At 34.2% G+C, this 18,991-nt stretch overlaps 1 protein-coding gene across 4 annotated transcripts in view; it reads left to right on the top strand.

The window, feature by feature from the left end:
• The window catches only part of TBC1D5 (TBC1 domain family member 5), a 555,945-nt gene that overhangs the window by 237,490 nt on the left and 299,464 nt on the right, over positions 1-18,991 (top strand). The gene's annotated exons all lie outside the window — the stretch shown is intronic.

The following is an 18,991-nucleotide window of genomic DNA, read 5'->3' as shown; positions in this document are numbered from 1 at the left end:
ATGCATGGAAGCAGTTAGGCCAGGAAAATTTTACAGGGGAGGGATAAGAACCCTTAAGAATGGTTTTTATTTAAAAAAAAAAAAAAAGAATGGTTCTTATTTGCAATTTATAGAATTTATTTATACCAACTTGCCATTGGAGTTTATCTGGTTTTATAGATGGCTCTCATGTTAAACCTTTTTCCAAAGACTGAGAGGTGCTGTTGTTAATGAACATTTAGGCAAGGGACTGATATCAGATACCTGGCTTGAGTGATGGGAAAACCAAGAAGTGTTTACATGCTTCATAATTTCTTGCCATTAAAACACACACACAGACACATACACACAGACCCAGACACACAGATTAGGGTTATATTTATGCACAATCTGGCCTTTTAACAAAGAAAAATAAGCCTATGTTTGGGCTGCCACTGCTACAAACAAAACAGCTGAGACTTTAATGAACACCATACTGAGGGCATGTAGGACATAAGGCGAATTAAGCAGGTTACAAACTGCACATCTTCTGTTTAGATATAAGAGATCTCCCCAACCCTGACAATTAGTTGTACTGACAAGGCAAGCAGATAGACAGAAACAGAAGGAGATCATTTGTATCAATTTGAGAAATAGAACTAGTAATGAAACAGAGTAGTCTTACTTTAAAATTGTTCTTTCACTTTATTTTTCCCCCAAATAAATACACATGGTTAAACAAAAGCTTCTTGTATTTTGTTTGCAAATAAAGACCATCATAATTTTTTTTTTTTAAGAAAAGATTTTCTGGACACTCAGACTAATTTTAATCTTGGTAACCTGACAGCTTTGTTTAAACATTGAATATGAGTTTCCTTTCATGAAAATCTTTTCAAAGTATAGCAGTTCAGCTGTGAAAACCTGAATACATTAATGATGACAAAGAAGCTCCAGAATGAGCCAACATTTGTTTTGTTCTTTAAAACATTTCTTGATGAATTGCATACACGAAAGTGTTGCAGGGTTGTTTAAATTTTTCCGTTTCTTTGCTAATAAATGTCTTTGTGTTTACCTTTTTGGCTACAATGCCCGTTATTAATCATTTTAAACTATTTTTTAAACAAAAATGACTTTAAGAAGTTTTTTTTAAAAAATGACTAAAAGGTATTTATTAAAGGAACATTTAAACATTGCTTTTAATGTATATGATTAAACATCAAAATGCATTACTCATGTTTAGGTTTTGATCATTGTTTTCAAGAGTAAACCTCTTCCAAATACAAGGAGTATATTTAAAGATCAGTTACTTTGTGTCTTAAGTGATAAAGATGAATCACTCAATCTATAAATAACAATATTGAAATATTTTAATCTAGTACTTTTTTAAAAAAATATTTTATTTACTTTAGATAGTGAGGAGAGGGGCTGAGGGGGGAAGGAGAGAGAAAGGGAGAGAATCCCAAGTGGACTCCACGCTGAGTGTCACAACCCTGAGATCATGACCTGAGCTGAAACCAAGAGGTGGATGCTTACCCATCTGAGACACTCAGGCGCCCCTTAATGAAATACTTTTTCATTAAGGATTCAATTCATTAAGGATTTCAGTAAGGATTGCAGTATGCTTATTCAGCATTATCCTTCTGAGGAGAGTGGTATTGTAAATTTTTCTGAAATGTTTCTTAGTGAGAAATTTTTATTTTTTTATTCATGTATGTATGTACATATATATATTTTTATTTTTTGATTCATGTACTTATGTTCATATATATGTATTTTTATTTTTTAATTTGCATATCTTCCTTCAAAAAGGTTTGAGGCACAATTTGAGACATATTCTATAAAGATTAGCTTTTCATTTATTTGCTTAAAATTCAAATATATTTTTTCTATTTTCTGTACAAAATAGTTTTCAGTAAAAATGTATCACAAAACTTGCAATTTAAGAATTATTTTCTAGAAAGTTTCTTGAACTACACTTTGATATATTTTACAGATTGAATATGTTTTCAATTGGTATATATCTGTGCTCAATAATTAAATGAGCTGTGTTGGTTAATTATATGTGTGGTATGTGCCAGGCAATAATATTTCTTGTTATTCATAAATAGGTTCTTAGTTTTTGCTGTACAACAAGCTATCCCTTAACTTAGTTTTATAAAACAATAAGCATTTTTTTATTGTTGCTAATGAGAAAGCTGGATAATTCTTTTGTTTTGGGCTGAGCTTGATTATGTGCCTAGGGGATAGGTGGTCTAAGAAGGTCTTACTTGTGTGTCTGGCAGGTAGCTGTTGAGTGAAGTGATGGAGTGATTCAGTCACATGTTTCAGCCTTCAGCAAGCTAGAACTATTGCTTGTTTACATAATGGTGTCAGCATTCCAGGAAGATAAACAGAAGCTCAGGGTTCCACATGAAGTAGGCTTGGTACTGGCCCTTTGTCACAGCTACCATTTTTTGTTAGCCAAAGCAGGTAACAAAGCCAGCCAGAATAAAGTGATTGCAAAATTGTTTCTGATGCTGTAGTGGACAATCCAGTAATAATTTTACTGGATTTCTATTTCTAGGCAAAATTTCTATTCACAGCAGCATTAAAAAGAACTAAGTACTTAGGAATACATTTGACAAAAGAAATGGAGGTATTATTCTGAAAACTACAAAACATTACCCTAAGGAAGATACAAATAAAGGTAGAGAATTTCATGTTCATGGATTGGAAAATTCATGATGCCACATACTTCTTGACGGAAGGAATTGGAAAGCCATGTCACAAAAGGCATGTATTTAGATAGGGGAATAATCAGGGATGTTAATGCTATCAGTTTGTTACATAAACAATTATGATAAAAATGTATTTTATGTTAACAAAAATCAGTCAAAGGAAATAAACTGAGAGTCTGTCTCCCTCTCTGATTTTTTCCCATTCACTTTTCTCTCCCTTCCCCTATGATCCTCTGCACTGTTTCTTAAATATAATAAACATCTATGCTAAGAAAAAGTAAAGAACTCAAACAGCCTAACATTACATCTCACAGACCTAGAACAAAAACACTAGTGAAACCATTTGATAATGCCAGAAAGCACGAAAGAACCAACTGAATATCCAAGACAATTGACTGAAAAATAAGTAAGTTGAAGTAAGAAAGTTCAAAAATGTGGTAACCAGTGGAGAACACTTAAGCAAAAACAGTATTTTTTTTTAAAAAAGATTTTATTTATTTATCAGAGAGAGGGAGAGAGAGTGAGCACAAGCAGACAGAATGGCAGGCAGAGGCAGAGGGAGAAGCAGGCTCCTTGCCGAGCAAGGAGCCCGATGTGGGACCCGATCGCTGGATGCTGGGATCACGACCTGAGCCGAAGGCAGCTGCTTAACCAACTGAGCCACCCAGGCGTCCCGCAAAAATGGTATTTTACTGTATTTCTGGAATTACCAGATAAAAAAGATATTACATACATAATGAATTATGTTAAAATATTATCTTTATTTTTAGCTGTAGACTTTTTAAAAATTTAAATTCAGTTAGTTAACATATAATGTGTTATTAGTTTCGGAGGTAGAGGTCAGTGATTCATCAGTCTTTATATAGTACCTAGTGCTCATTATATCATATGCCCTCCTTAATGCTCACCCAGTTAACCCAACCCCCCTCACTTACCTCCCTTCCCACAACCCTCAGTTTGTTTCCCCAGATCAAGAGCCTCTGGTTTGTCTCCCTCTCTGATTTCTTCCCATTTTGTTTTCCCCTTCCGTCCCCTATGATCCTCTGCATTATTTGTTATATTCCACATATGAGTGAAACTGTATGATAATTGTCTTTCTCTGACTGACTTATTTCACTTAGTGTAAAACCTTCCAGTTCTATCCATGCCTATGTAAATCCATCCTTTTTGACGGCTGAGTAATATTCCGTTATAAAAGTGAGATCATATGGCATTTGTCTTTACCTGACTTAGTTCACTTATTGTAATGCCCTTGGTATCCATCTGTATTGTTGCAAATGGCAAGATTTCTTTGTTTTATATGGCTGAATAATTTTCCTTTGTGTGTGTGTGTCTGTATGTACCACATTTTCTTTACCCATTTATCCATCAGTGGACACACAGGTTGATTCGATGTATTGACTGCAAGGAATATGAGAATGCATAGTATCTTTTGGAGTTAGTGTTTCTGTTTCCTTCAGCTAAATAACTAGAAGTGAAATTGCTGGGTCCTGTGGGTAGTTTTATTTTTAATTTTTTAAGGACCTTACCTACTGTGTCCATAGTGGCCACATAATTTAACATTCCAACTAACAAGGCATAAGGGTTCCTTTTTTTCGTATCCTTGCCATTGAACTTTATCTAGGGATTTCATTGAATCCGTGAATTGTTTTGGGTGGTACAAACATTTGAACAATAGCAATTCTTTTAATCCATGAGCATGAAATAACTTTCCAATTATTTGTGGGGTTTTTTTTTCTTCAGTTTCTTTAATCAATGTCTTATGATTTTTAATGTACAGATCATTCACCTCCTTGTTGAAATTAATCCTAGGTATTCTTTTTGATGGAATTGTAAATGGAATTGTTTTCTTAGTTTCTCTTTCTGATAGTCCATTGTGAGTGTATACAAATGCAACTTCTTTTTGCATTTGCTTTGTGTTTTAAAACTTTACTGAATATATTTGTTCTAACAGTTTTTTGGTGGAGTCTTTAGAGTTTTCTAAATGTGCTATCATACTTACACAAATCGGTAGTTTTTTGTCTTCCTTTTGGATGTATATGCCTTTTATTTCTTTCTCTTGCCTAATTGTTCTAGACAGGACTTTTCAGTATTATGTCGAATAAAAATGATAAGATTGATTTTTTTATATATAAGGAATCCTACTTCATTCCTCTTGTTTGTTCACTGCAAATCAACCCTGAAAAATTACCAAATTATAGAGCAGTCAGGTGCTTGCAAAAAGAAAAAGGAAAGTGGCAAGATTGAGCATTCTTGTCTTATTCACGATCTTAAGGGAAAAGATTTCAGCTTTTCATCATTGAGTGTGATGGTAGTTGTGGGCCTGTCATATATGGTCTTTATTATGTTGAAATACATTTCCTCTATATGCATTTTCTTGAGAGTTTTTATCATAAATGGATGTTGAATTTTGTCAAATTTTTTTCACAACTATTGAGTGATTATATGATTTTTATCCTTTATTAATGTGGTTTATCCCATTGATGTGCATATGTTGAACCATCCTTAGTTACCATGGTATATGATGCACTGTTGCATTCAGTTTGCTAATATTTTGTTAAGGCTTTTTGCATCTGTGTTCATCAGGGATATTGGTCTCTAATTTTCTTTTCTTTTTTTTTTTTAAAGATTTTATTTATTTGACAGAGAGAGATCACAAGCAGGCAGAGAGGCAGGCAGAGAGAGAGAGAGAGGGAAGCGGGCTCCCCACTGAGCAGAGCGCCCGATGCGGGACTCTAATTTTCTTTTCTTAAAGTACCCTGATTGTGGTATCAGGTTTTGGTATCAGGACAATGCTGGCCTCATAAAATAAATTTCAAAGTGTTCCCACACCTATTTTTTTGGAGAGGAGTTTGAGAAAGATTAGCAGTAATTCTTCAGATGTTTGGTAGAGTTCACCAATGAAGCCATCTAGTCCTGTATATTTCTCTTTTCTCAGGAGCTTTTTGATTACTGATTCTGACTCATTAGTAATTGGTCTTTTAAGATTTTCTATTTCTTCATGATTTAGTCTTGGCAGGTTGTATGTTTCTAGGAATTTATATCCATTTGTTGTAGGTTATCCAGTTTGTCAGTATATAATTTTTCTTAGTGGTCTTTTTGATCATATATGTTTCTGTAGTATATGTTCTAATGTTCCTTTTTCATTTTTTATTTTATTTATTTGAGTCCTATATTTCCTACTAAGAAAAGTTGGTCTATTTTGTTTAAATTTTTAAAAAACCAGCTCTTACTTTCATTAATCTTCTCAATTGTCATTTTAGTCTCCATTTACTTTATTTTCACTCTGAGCTTTGTTACCTTTCTTTTACTGATTTTGACTAGCTGTTCTTGTTGTAGTTCTGTGAGGTGTTATGTTAGGTTGTTTGAGTTACTTTTTCTTAACATAGATGTTTATTGCTATAAATGTCTTGCACAGTGGCTTTTGCTGCATCCCTTAAGTTTTATTTAGGGTGTTGTATTTCCATTTTCATTTGATTAAAGATGTTCTGTGATTTATCTTTTGGTTTCTGCTTTGACCCATTGGTTGTTTAGTGGCATATTATTTAATCTTCACATAATTGTGAATTTTCTTTTTTTCTTTTCATGACTGATTTCTTGTTTTAATCATTATGTTTGGAAAAGATGCTTGAAATGATTTCAGTCTGCTCAAATTTTATTGACCTGTTTTGTGGCCTAACATAGGATCTATCCTGGGGAATGATCTATGTGTGCTTGAGAAGAAAATTTATTCTACTGATCTTGGATGAAATGTTGTGTATATATTCATTAAGTGTATTTGGTCTAACACATTGTTTAAAGTCCGTTTTTAAAAAGTGATTTTCTGTCTGGATTATCTATCCATTGATGTAAGTCTAGTAATATTACATTGTTTTTTATTTCTCCCTGAAGGTCTATTAATATTTGCCTTATATATTTAGGTATTCCTTTGTTAGGTGCATAAGTACTTACAAATATTATACTGTCTTGTTGGAATGCCCTCATTATCATTTTATAATGACCCTTTTTTTATCTCATTACCATCTTTGGCTTAATGTCTGTTTTGTCTAATACAAGTATAGCTACTCCGGCTTTCCTTTGGTTTCTATTTGCATGAAATACCTTTTTCCATCCCTTCATTTTTAGTCTTTGTGTGTCCTTAAAACTGAAGTGAGTTTCTTGTAGGCATTATGTAGTTGGGTCTTCTTTTTTATCCCTTCATCTGCTCTGTATCTTTTGATTCAGGAATTTAGTCCACTTACATTTAAAGTCATTATTTATAGGCTTGGACTTATTCTTTCATTATGTTGTTTGTGGCTGTTTATAATTCCTTAGTTCCTTTCTTTTTCCCTTGCTTTCTTCCTTTGTGATTTTCTGTAGTGGGCACTTAGATTTGTTTCTTTTCATCTTTTATATAAGTACTATGATTTTTGCTGTGTAATTAGCATTTGATTTACATAAAACTTACTTAGAACTTTCGTTTTTTTTAAAAAAACATTTACTAATATCATAAATATTAGTTCTGTGAATAACTTATTCAGCTTTCAGCATGGGTTTTCAGTATCTATCCTTTACGAATAACCTTTCTGGGCTCTGGAGATCTACTGAGAGAAAAACAACATGAAAGGTGGTATATAGATAATAAATACTTAAGAAAAGCATAGGTGAATAAGAGCTGTATAGGAAATTAAAATATAGTGATAAGATAGCAACTGACTTCATTGCTCATCTGAGCTAGGTTTTAAAGGAAATCTCTGAGGAGAAAGCCAGTTATGTGAAAATCAGAGGAAAAAATTCCAGTTAAAAAAAAAAAAAAGAAGAGTAGCCAGGGGACCTGGGTGGCTCAGTCGGTTAAGTATCCGACTTTTGATTTTGGCTCAGGTCATGATCTCAAGGTCATGAGATGAGCTCTGTAGTGGGCTGCTTGCTCAGTGGGGAGCCAGCCAGTTGTCTCTCTCTTCCCCTACCCCTCACCCACTTTCTGTCCCTCCCTCTCGCTCTCTCAAATAAATATATCTTTAAAAAAGTAGTGTGAAGACACATTATCATGTTTGAAAAGCAGAAGGAACACTAATGAGTCTGGAGTATGTGGAAATGAAGAGGAGAAAAAAGTAGTAGGAGGTAATGTCTGAGATTGGCATGGGACATCAAAGCCTGTAGGGTTTATTAGTCAAAGGAAATAGTTTGGATTTGATTCTAATAGCGTAAGTGAGCCATTAGAGCATTTGTAAGAAGGCGAGTGATATGATCTGATTTGCTTTGATTATTTTTATTAGGTTTTATTTTGAAATAGTACAGGACTTGAGAAGTTGCAAAAATAGTACAGGGAGTTTTTGTGATAGTATCTTATATACCTGTTGTACATTGTAAAAACTAGGAAACTGATTTGGTGTAATAACATTAACTCAGGTAAAGAATTTATTCAGATTTCAACAGTTTTTACATGTGTAGTTCATATCCTCATCCCTTTTATGTATATAGTTCTGTGGAATTTTATTACCTTTTGTAGATTTGAGTAAACATCACCATCATCAGAATACAGACTGTTCTGAAATTCAGAGAAACTCCTTCATATTATCCTGTAAAAGTCACATCCTTCACATTCTTCTTCCACTTCTAACCCCTGGCAATCATTGATTTATTCTTCTCTGATGTAATTTTGCACTTTAAGAATGTTTTGTAAATGAAATTATATAATATGTAATACTTCTATTGGCTTATTTCCATTTCACAAAATGACCTTGAGATCTATGTAAGTTGTTAGATATAGCAGTAGTAGTTGTTCTTTTTCATTGCTGAGTAGAATTCTGTTGTGTGGGTGTACTGGGGTTTATTTACCCATTTACCTTATTGAAAGACATTTGGGTTATTTACAGGTTTTAGCAATTAGAAATAAAGCTATAAGGAGCATTGATATACAAGTTTTTATGTGGATATAAGTTTTCATTTTTCTAGGTTAAATATACAGGGATGCAATTGATGGGTCATATGTTAAGGGTGTGTTTAGCTCTTTTCCAGAGTGTTTCTATCAGTTTTTAAAGATTTATTTATTTTTTGAGAGAGAAAGAGAGAGAGAGAGAGAGAGCAAGTGAGCAAGCACAAGCTGGGGCACAGAAGGAGGGGACAGAAACCTCAAGCAGGCTACATGCTGAGCACCCTAAATGGGGCTTGATCCCATGACTCCGAGATCACTACCTGAGCTGAAAGCAAGAGTCCAACAACGTTCAACAGACTGCACCACCCAGGCAACCTACAGATGGTTTATATCATTTTACATTTCCACCATTAACTTATGATTTATTGGGGTGCCAGGGTGGCTTATTTGGTTAAGTATCTGCCTTCAGCTTAGGTCATGATCTCAGGGCTCGGGAATCAAGCCCTGCATCAGGCTCCCCTCTCACCCAGGAGTCTGTCTCTCTCTCAGCCCAAGGCTCTCCTTGCTTGTGTGGACACTCTCTCTCTCTCTCAAATAAATAAAATCTTGAAAAAAAAAAAACCACAAAAAACAGTGTGTGATTTATCTAGTTGCTCAATATCCTCTCCATTTTTTTTGATATTGTCAGGAATTTTTAGCTATTCTGATTGGGGTGTAATAGTATCTCATTGTGATTTTAATTTGCTTATTCACTAATGGCTAATGATGGTGAACATTTTTTTTTATGTGCACATTTGCCATCTATATTTCCTCTTTGGCAAAGTATCTGTTCAGATTACTTGCTCAAGTAGGTTGTTTCCTTACTGTTGAGTTTATAGAATTCTTTGTGTATTTTAGATACAAGTGCTTTATCAGACATGTGACTTGCAAATATTTTCTCCTGGTCATGAGATTGTCTTTTCATTCCATAATAGTCTTTTGTAGAGGAATTTATTATTTTTATTAATGAATTGTGCCTTTGGTGTTATATGTAAGAACTCAGAGTTGTTAAATAACTCTTCACCTAACCCTAGATCATGAAGATTTTCTTATATTTTCTTCTAAGGTTTTATAATTTTATGTTTGCTATTTAGCGTCATGATCTTATTTAAGTTTATTTTTGCGTAAGATATGAGGTTTAGATCGAGGTCTCTCTCTCTGTCTCTCTCTCTTTTTCTTTTTTTTTTTTTGCCTATGAATGTCTAGTTGTTCCAATACCATTTATTGAAAAGGCCGTTCTTCCTTCCCTGAAGCAGTTGTTATCTTTGTCAAAATCAGTTGGTTATATTTCTGTTGGCTGTTTCTAGGCACTCTCTTCTGTTCCACTGCCTGTTTCTTGCTCCACCAGTACTGTATTGTCTTGGTTACTTTAGCTATATAGCCTGCATTCTGAATGGGGGTGCCTCCAGGGGGTCAAAAGAGTTGTCTTTGGGGTTGAAAAAGTCTTTAGACATTACAGTGACTGTATTGCAAAGGGCTACAGTATATAAAAGACACACAGTGTAATAGTGGCATAAAATTCCATGGATGGGGAGCAATTAGGAATGTCTGAAAAGGTTCCTTAGGGAAGTGTGATGAAAAAAAAAAAGATATAAAATACTGCTATATAGTAAAGTATAGATCAGTAAGTGTGAGTCCTAGAACTTAAGTTTCCTTTTCAAAATTGTTTTGATGCCTTTGCTTTTCCATATAAATTTTAGGATTAGCTTTCCTGTTATCCTCAAATAATCATGCTTGGATTTTATTAGGGATCATACTTAGATTTTATTAGGAATTGTGTTTCATGTTTTTCATATATCATTCTGCCTTTGTGTGGGTAATAGTCAGGAGTGGAAGCAAGGAGATTAGTTAGGAAGTAAGGCTGTCTTCAGGAGAGAGGTGATAGATTTGCATTGGGGATGGCGGTAGTGGACGTGAGAATCAAACAGGGATATATTTCCAGTGTAAGCAGACAAGACTATTTACTGATGAATTGATGGCAGGGTGGGGAGAATAAGAGAGGAATCCAGAAAAATTCCTAGATTTTTGCCTTAGGTAACTGACTAGATAGATGATGATATTTACTAAAATACAAACTGAGGGAAAATTACATTTGGAAATAATGTGAGGAGGGAAGAGAAGTTGAGACATGTCTGTGGAGGCATTATTATGGAGATGTTCACTGAACAGAGATTTGTGAGTCAAAAATTTTGAGAATCCAGAGTCTTGAGATATGGATTTGGGAAATGTTACCACAAGAGTATTGTTAGATTTGAGAACATGTAAATAGTGGGGGGACATGTCAACACAGAACGGCATTAGATGTGAGAACATGTCAATAGTCAGGGCAAGGTGGAACCGCACGACACTCTTAACTTTCAGAGCTGGTAAATAGGTAATTGATAACCTTAGTATTTAAGGAACAAGACAAATTTGTAAGAAAGCTAAACACAACAGCAAAATGGCCAAAGAAGTTAAGTATTCCCAAAAAGTAGTTTAGATATTTAATAATTACATATGAATGACCTTATTTTTCATCTATGGAATTACATCAAAGGAAATTAATTATTATTGTTAATTCTTTTTTTTTTTACTAAATTGCCAAAGATTAAGTAATGACCAGGCATTGGCTGAGGTCCATCCAGAGTGATAGACATTTTCATATGTTTTTAAGTGGGAATATAAATTGATATAATCCTTCTGGCAATCATTCTGACAACATTTAACAGAAGTCTTAATCTGTCCTTACCCATTAACCTTCCAGTTTAATATATTTTCTCTTTCTGAAGTCCTGTGATTTTTCCCCTCTTTTGCTGTTTTTTTGCCTTCACTGTCAGTGATGCATCAAAATACATTACAATGTGGGTAAATGGTTGAATGCCAAGTCTTTACTCGTCTGAAACTGTGCCTAATGTCTTCTGACCATTGTAGTAGTAGTTCTTTATATTTCTGTTTACTGTATGTTACTCTTCATTTCTTTTACTCTCAGATACCTTCCAGTTTTTTTCCCTTATACATAACAAATTTATTCTACCTTTAATATTATATTGCTCATACTTAACATAAAGAGCCTTAATTATAATCAATTATGTAATGTTCACTGTTATGGACTGAGTATTTATATTCTCCAGAATCATGTTTTGAAATCCTAATCCCCAATGTGATGGTGTTAGGAGGGTGGAGCTCCCACAAATGGGATTAGTACCCTTAGGAAAGGGATCCCAAAGAACCTTCCCTCCCTCTTTTTACCATGTAAGGACACAGCACGAAGAACAGTATATATGAACCAATAAACTAGCTGGCTTTCACCAGACACTGAATATTTCAGCAGCTTGATCTTGGATTTCCCTACCTTGTGAACTGTGACAAATAAGTATCAGTTGGTTAAACTACCTGGTCTTTCATATTTTTGTTACAGAAGCTTAAATGGACATTTACTTTTTTAAAGAGTTAAATAAGAAGTAGGATATATTTTCCCCATTTTACCCAAATAAAAAGATAAGATGAAACTTCTCCTAGGACAAACATAATTAAGATCAGATTATGATGGGCTTTTTATCCCATTAAGTTTTGTAACTCAGAAATCTGTTTTAGTAAGTAAACCGTTAATATGCCAGAAAAATATATGCCAGTGTCACTCTGTCTATCCTTTATTCTCAAATGGTAAATTAAATAAAAGCAGCAATTTTTACCAAATGATTATCAACTTTGGCTGGGTACATTGAGTAGATTATACGGTGTTTCCTGTTTTATAGGTTTGTTTCCTGTTTTAAAGTTTCTCTGCTTATCCATTAATTTCATGTCACTTTATCAGTGTTAAGTAAATTCATTTAGAGTAAAACTTCAAATTTGTAAGTATAAAAGTTAAGTTTAGGATTCTTTCCCCTCTTGGGATATATGCATGTTTGATCCAACATGTATCATAAACAGATAAAAAGCAAAAGTTTTTCAGGAGAGCAAAATAAATAATTCTAAGAGGGTATTTAGATGGCACATTCATTTTGTGTTATTTATAAAAAGAGTTCTTTGTTTACTTTCTAAATAAAAATGAGTTGTATTGCTTAGGAAAAGCTACAAATCTGTCCTTCCATGGGCATTTCCACCTTATACATTGCTAAATTCTCATCAAATTTGATTTACTGACTCATGGTCAGAACAGATGTTATCTTAATGTAAAAAAAGAGGAGAATTAAGTACATTGAGCTACGGAGCCACCTCCGAATTTTATTCTTTGTAGAAGTATAAGCAAAATTAAACCTTTTTCTCCTACCATTTGCAAGTAGTATGCCAGAGCTTAATACTTTATACATTACACACTTATCTTTATTTTAAATTTCAAAAATACAGTTAATTAAGAATGAATATTGGAGTATTCAGGGAATAATTAGTGTTATAAATTTTTTTGTATGCAAGTTCACATGTTTATATTAGTGTGCTAAGTTTTTTAATCCTTTGTGAAAATGCCACATTTTTTTGTGGGACTAGGGACCTGGAATTGCTTAAGATCAATAATTGTTCTTTTATTTAATCTCTGATGATTCAAATACGCTTTCAGGGTATTGACACTTAAGAATGCTAACCAGTTTGTTACTATGTACTTTTTACATAATTTTGTGGGGACAGGGAGGTCATAGTACTGTCTATTTATAGAATTAGTAGTTGGTGATATCTTTTTCTCCATTCTATTTCAGAGATTGACTAGCTCAACTAAGATTACTGAATGGGCAGGTTAAAAGTGCTCTGGTAACTTAGCCACATATTCTGATGACATTAATATTAATATTTAGAATTTAGTAGGGTTACAAGACAGTGAAAGCTCTCTTAAATATTCTAGTTTGGTTATTAATACAAATTTTTTTTATCTCATTTGTCCACAGATATTCATTATAAGATTTAGTATTTATTGATTCCTTCATTCAGTACCCTTTTATGGGTACCTACTCTAAGCCATGTTCTCTTATAAATGTTAGAATATACACAGTGAATCAAACACAATAGTTTCTATTCTCAAGAAGTTCTATTCTCAAGTTTACAATTGTAGTGAAAGACAATGAACAAGATTAATATGTAAAATTTATATCGTGTTTGATAGTGATAAAAGCTAATGAGAAAAATGAAACCTGGAAGAAGTGTAGGAAGTGAGTAAAGGAGAGTATTAAAGTTTTAAATAGGGCAGCACAAAAGGCCTCATTGAGAGGGTTTAAAGCAGAAAAGGCCTCCTTCATCTGTGTAAAGACCTGAAGAAAGTATTCAGTTAAAACAATCTCAAAACCTCAGTGTATTTAAGTAACATACTAGATTAGTGTTCATTTATAATATTCTTTTAATTACACAACAGTGATAAGGACATTGAACATCTCATAATGTCCTGGAACCATATCAACATTGATTTAGTGTGTCCTGTTAGTGTGTTTTATCATTTAGTTATGCATTATATTTTGAAGGATAAATTTCTTATTTTATGTGATAACTCTACTAATGTTCTGACCTCCTACTACAGCAAATGTATAATTTGGTTGGTTTTATCCGTGTGATAGAAAGGCAATCAGTTAAACATACGTACGTTCCAATGCACTAACATACATTTTAGGTCAAATATATGTTTGAATGCATGTACTGGATATCAGTTTATTCTGAGGTTTTTAAAAAATGCTATTTGGATGGTACTGTTATTTGTGAACTTAGATATTTTGGAAATGCTAGGAAATGGGAAAGCAAAGTTGATTCTTTCAGGTTTTTTTTGAATACTTATGATTCTTCCTCAAATATATATATTTTTTATCTTGTTCCTTAGCTAAACTTTCAAAAATCATTATTTGAGAATAAGAAGACAAATATATTAACACTGACTTTTTTTTAAGTTAGTTACCATACAGAACATCATTAGCTTTAGTTGTAGTGTTCAGTGATTGATTGTTTGTGTATAACACCCAGTGCTCATTACAGCATGTGCCTTCCTTAATACTTAGCACCAGGCTACCCCATCCCCATCCCTCCCTCCCCTCTGAAACCCTCAGATTGTTTCCTAAAGTCATAGTCTCTCATGGTTCATCTCCCCCTCTAATTTGCCCCCCCTTCATTTTTCCCCTTCCTTACCTTAATGTGCTCTCTGCCATTTCTTATGTTCCACATATGAGTGAAATCATATGATAATTGTCTTTCTTTGATTGACTTGTTTCACTTGGTATAATCCCCTCCAGTTCCATCCATTTTGATGCAAATGGTGAGTATTTACTCTTTCTGATGGCTGAGTAATATTCCATTGTATATATGAATGACATCATCTTTATCCATTCATCTGTAGAAGGGCATCTCAGCTCCTTCCACAGTTTGGCTGTTGTGGACATTGCTGCTATGAACATTCAGGTTCATGTGCCCCTTCTTTTCACTACATCTGTATCTTTGGCATTTTAAGATTTTAGTCCTCCTATTAAAATACTTTACAATACACTTTAATATAATTCATAATTTTTATTCTTCAAGTATAGGTCAAGAGAAGAGAGAATGGCTACTGCACTCCACTTATCTGTGTGCCAGACATGTTTTTTTCTAATACTTAATCTTCTATAATTCAATCTAATTGCTACGTGGGTGGTATGATCACCTAGAGAAGTGGAGGTGGGCTTCATGCTCTCCTGCTCTGAGTCATGGTGCCTATTGAATTCAGTTTGGTAACCCTTGCAATGATATTTTGATAATATGAAATATGCACACCCCAAGACTGCTAGACAGGGGAAGATTATAAGCCATCTTTCTTACACAGGGCCATGTTGTGAAAAGTTGATTTTACGTCAAATTTCTCATGGTAGTGTAGAAGCTGTTATTTCAAGGCCCTTGTGATACTACTACATATGTTTTATATCATCTGAGTCATATTCCGTGTAAGGCAATACCAGTTTAGAATTGTCTACAGAAATAATGGTGCACTGCAATATATTCCATTTCTGCTTCATAATAAAACATCTCAGCGCATGCTGTCCCTTACTGCCACTGCTAAATTGTATTTTACTGTATGTTATTTATAGTGTTTTTACTTTAATTTTGATTAGTAATACTGTGAAATAAACAGTGGATACTTAATATTTTCTCAGGGATTGAAGGAATACAGAAATGGTTACTTATTACCCATTAACCTATTTTAGGAAGACTTTCTGCCTAAAGTAACATTTTAATTGAGTTTAAGAGAATAGTTTTGAATATTTAAGTTTTGTAGTACAGATTAAAGAAGTCATTGAATCGTAATTGAAGGGAAAAACAAAATGAGAGTAAAGACGTGCAATAGTAGAGTAAATGAAAAAGAATAGGTTTTAGTATAAACTGGAGGAGGATCCTGAAAGTTAGACTAATGTGGCAGATTATGAAGCTAGGGCTTGGTACAAGAGCATGGGGAAATAAATGACTGAATGAGGGACAGGATTGCTGTAGCTACATTTCAGATTGATTATGAAGGGTAAGGTGGATCAAAAATAAGATGATTATTTAAGTTTTTTATATAAAACATTGGTTCTTTTATTTCAGTATACTTCTTTTTCTGTACAGTAAGTTATGTCCTAATAAAAATTAAAGAGCAAGTTGCATTTGGAAGATCAGGTCATCGTAACTCATTGACATTAGGCCACATAACTGAATAATGTCTTCCTTCAGTGAAATACATCAAATGAGATCAACAATTATGACTCATAAACATGCCTCGCAGGCATAAAACAGCAGGGAATTAGCATGTGAGGCTGATAAATATGCATGTAAATAAGCTCCCAAAGGAATAACATGGGTTTGATTGATAGGTTTAGAATTGGAACATATGTAAACCCCTTTATTCCTCATTCTGGTGTAGCTAAGTAAAGATGCGTTTTACTTGTTAAAAAGTTTCAATAACTTTGTAAATCTTAATGCCACATCTGTTTTTTTTTGTTGTTGTTGTTGTTGGGTTTTTTTGTATGTCACTTGTAAGATTAATTGAATTGTCTACAGGCTGGATGGCCCTCACATACAATAAATGGTGAAACATGTGAACGAGAGGCTGTGCATCTGGGGCTAGAAATGGGGGTGACAATCTTCGGGAAACCTCTGTTTTTACATTGTAAAATGATGGATGGCTTTTGAAGATAAAGATGTGACATAGCCGTTAATTTGGCCTCTCTTAATATACTGTTTCTGTACTTTGCACCTAACAATGAATTTGTTTCTTCATTCATTTCATACTGCTGCTTTAATAGTCTTTCATTAAAATGTATCTTTTTTAATATCTGTATTTTTTTTTTTTCAGTTCTTGATACCTGCTTTTTCTGGCCCTTCCAAGTCAGTATTCATAAGATATTCTGGAACTGTACTAGAAGGCACATACTCAAAAAATAATCAGATATCAAGGGTCTCATGCTTTGCGCCCATGCCTCTTAATCACTAGATGACTTTGGGAACTATTAATTCCTTCCTTCAGGCTCAAGTCATTTCAAGTAAATGGAAGGAGAAATGTGGCTTTTGATTTCCTGTTGCAGAGTCATAAGCATTACTGCTGTGGAGGGTTCAGAGATTTTGCTAACTAAAGACATTCTGGGACCATTTAGTGCCCATGTCTGTAAGGGAAGAGCTTTCCTGCCTCCCTCTAGTAATAAGGTAGTGAGTAAGAAGCAGAGTTAGCTTAATACCATAAAAGACCTTCTGGTTTCAAAGGAATTATATTTTGGTTTGGTTGAGATGTGACTGCATCCATCATTCTGCAGACCAGGTTGTTGATAATGAACATTAGTCCTTCTGAGTTCTGCAGCTGCATTCTAGGTGCTTGGGATACATCATTGAACAAAACAAAGATCCCTACCCTCATGGAGCTTGCATTCTACACAGAGGGAGATAGTAGCAAGCATAGTAGAGATTAAAGATAAATAGTCTTAGAAAATGACAATTGCTTTGGAAAAATCGAATGAACATTGTAGTTTAAGGGGATTGATAGTGCACGAGTCAGGAGGTTGCAAAATTATATATCAGGGTACATCTAATGGGGAAAATTTCTTCTTGAGCTAATACTTAAAGGGGATGATCCTTCATCTGAATAGTGGAGGCAAAGGCATTCCAAGCTGAGGAAATAGCAAGTACAGAGGTCCTAGGGGTGAAGGTGCCAAGGTATTCTGTAAATCAAGTGAAGATAGAGGGATGTAAGCTAAAGTAACAGTCTTCTTCATTCTAACCCTCAGTGGGTGTTAGACTCCTCAAGTGTGCCTAAATGACTATACTTAATCCTGGTTGACTGAATTGCCATCTATAGTGGCATTGCTTCTGGGTGCCTCCAGACTTTTGGTCATTCTTCCCTGAAAGCCTTTTATATTTTGGCACACCGTTTATTTTATGCATTTTATTCAAAATGTGTACTTCCCTTCTAGCATTATTTTTTCTTGACTTCGTTTCTGTCGTTACCTTAATGCAGTGAAATTGATTTAGAGACAAGGGATTTTCTTTAGTAGAGAAGAGCTATTGGAGAAAGTAGATTGAGTTAGGGGATACACAGTTCAGAATCTGAAAGTAAGGAAAACCAGGCAAATCTATTATCAAAATAAAAGGGATTTAGGTCCAGGGTCCACAAAGTACAAGTTATGGTAGTCAGTTGGGAATGGTGCTCAATTCCCCCTTGCTTTCTCTTTCCTTACCCCCAAGCATTTGGAAACAGCTAAGGGTAGGGTGTGTGTGTGTGTGTGTGTAAGGGCTGTTATGGTAACTAAGACACTCCACTGGCATTAGGGGACTAAGTGCTTTTTACTGCACTAAATAGTTCCCCATAATGAAGAACTATCCAGCTCCAAATGCCCACAACTATACCACTGAGAAACACTGCTGCAAAAATACTGAGTGCCAGGCTAGGCTAAGCAAGTAAGCGAGTCCTAGGGAACTGAGGAAGGCAGTTTTCTGGAAGAGTAAAGACTATGTCATGGGTCAATAAGGGCAGCAAAGGGAATTTCCTCCCTTAATGAGCTGGAAACTCTGTGATGAGTTTGTGCTGTGTGCCATTGTGGGGAAGCAAAGACTTCTAGATAAAGTATGTAATTGTATACACACATTTAAGTAAAGGCAGAGCTCTGCGTAAGACCCTGTTAGCCTCATGCTTAAATATGACTACATGGTTACACAATCATAGTTTCATGTTTTGGTGATCTGGTGTTAGTCAGTGAAACTATCTTTGGGGATACATCTTTAAATATGTGACATCTTTAAATATGTGAATCCTAGGATAGGAATTCTGATCATGTAAAACTGGTCATTTTGTTCTTAAGGTTGCTAAATTGTCTTAAAGATTTTATAGGAAATATTCCTATAGAGATTCTTTTGAAAATTAGAATTTCAATTTCCGTGAAAACTAAGAAGTGAATATTGGCTATAGGTGCCTTTTCTTTGTTAGCTTAGGAATAAAACAGTCTTTTTTTTTTTTCAGGAATTTTTTTTAAAGATTTTTTTATCT

Source organism: Neovison vison, chromosome 6 (assembly GCF_020171115.1).
Source record: "Neovison vison isolate M4711 chromosome 6, ASM_NN_V1, whole genome shotgun sequence".
In the NCBI taxonomy this organism is placed as follows: domain Eukaryota; kingdom Metazoa; phylum Chordata; class Mammalia; order Carnivora; family Mustelidae; genus Neogale; species Neogale vison.
The sequence above is the reverse complement of the archived record's forward strand: the minus strand, read 5'-3'. Positions and strand labels throughout refer to the sequence as shown.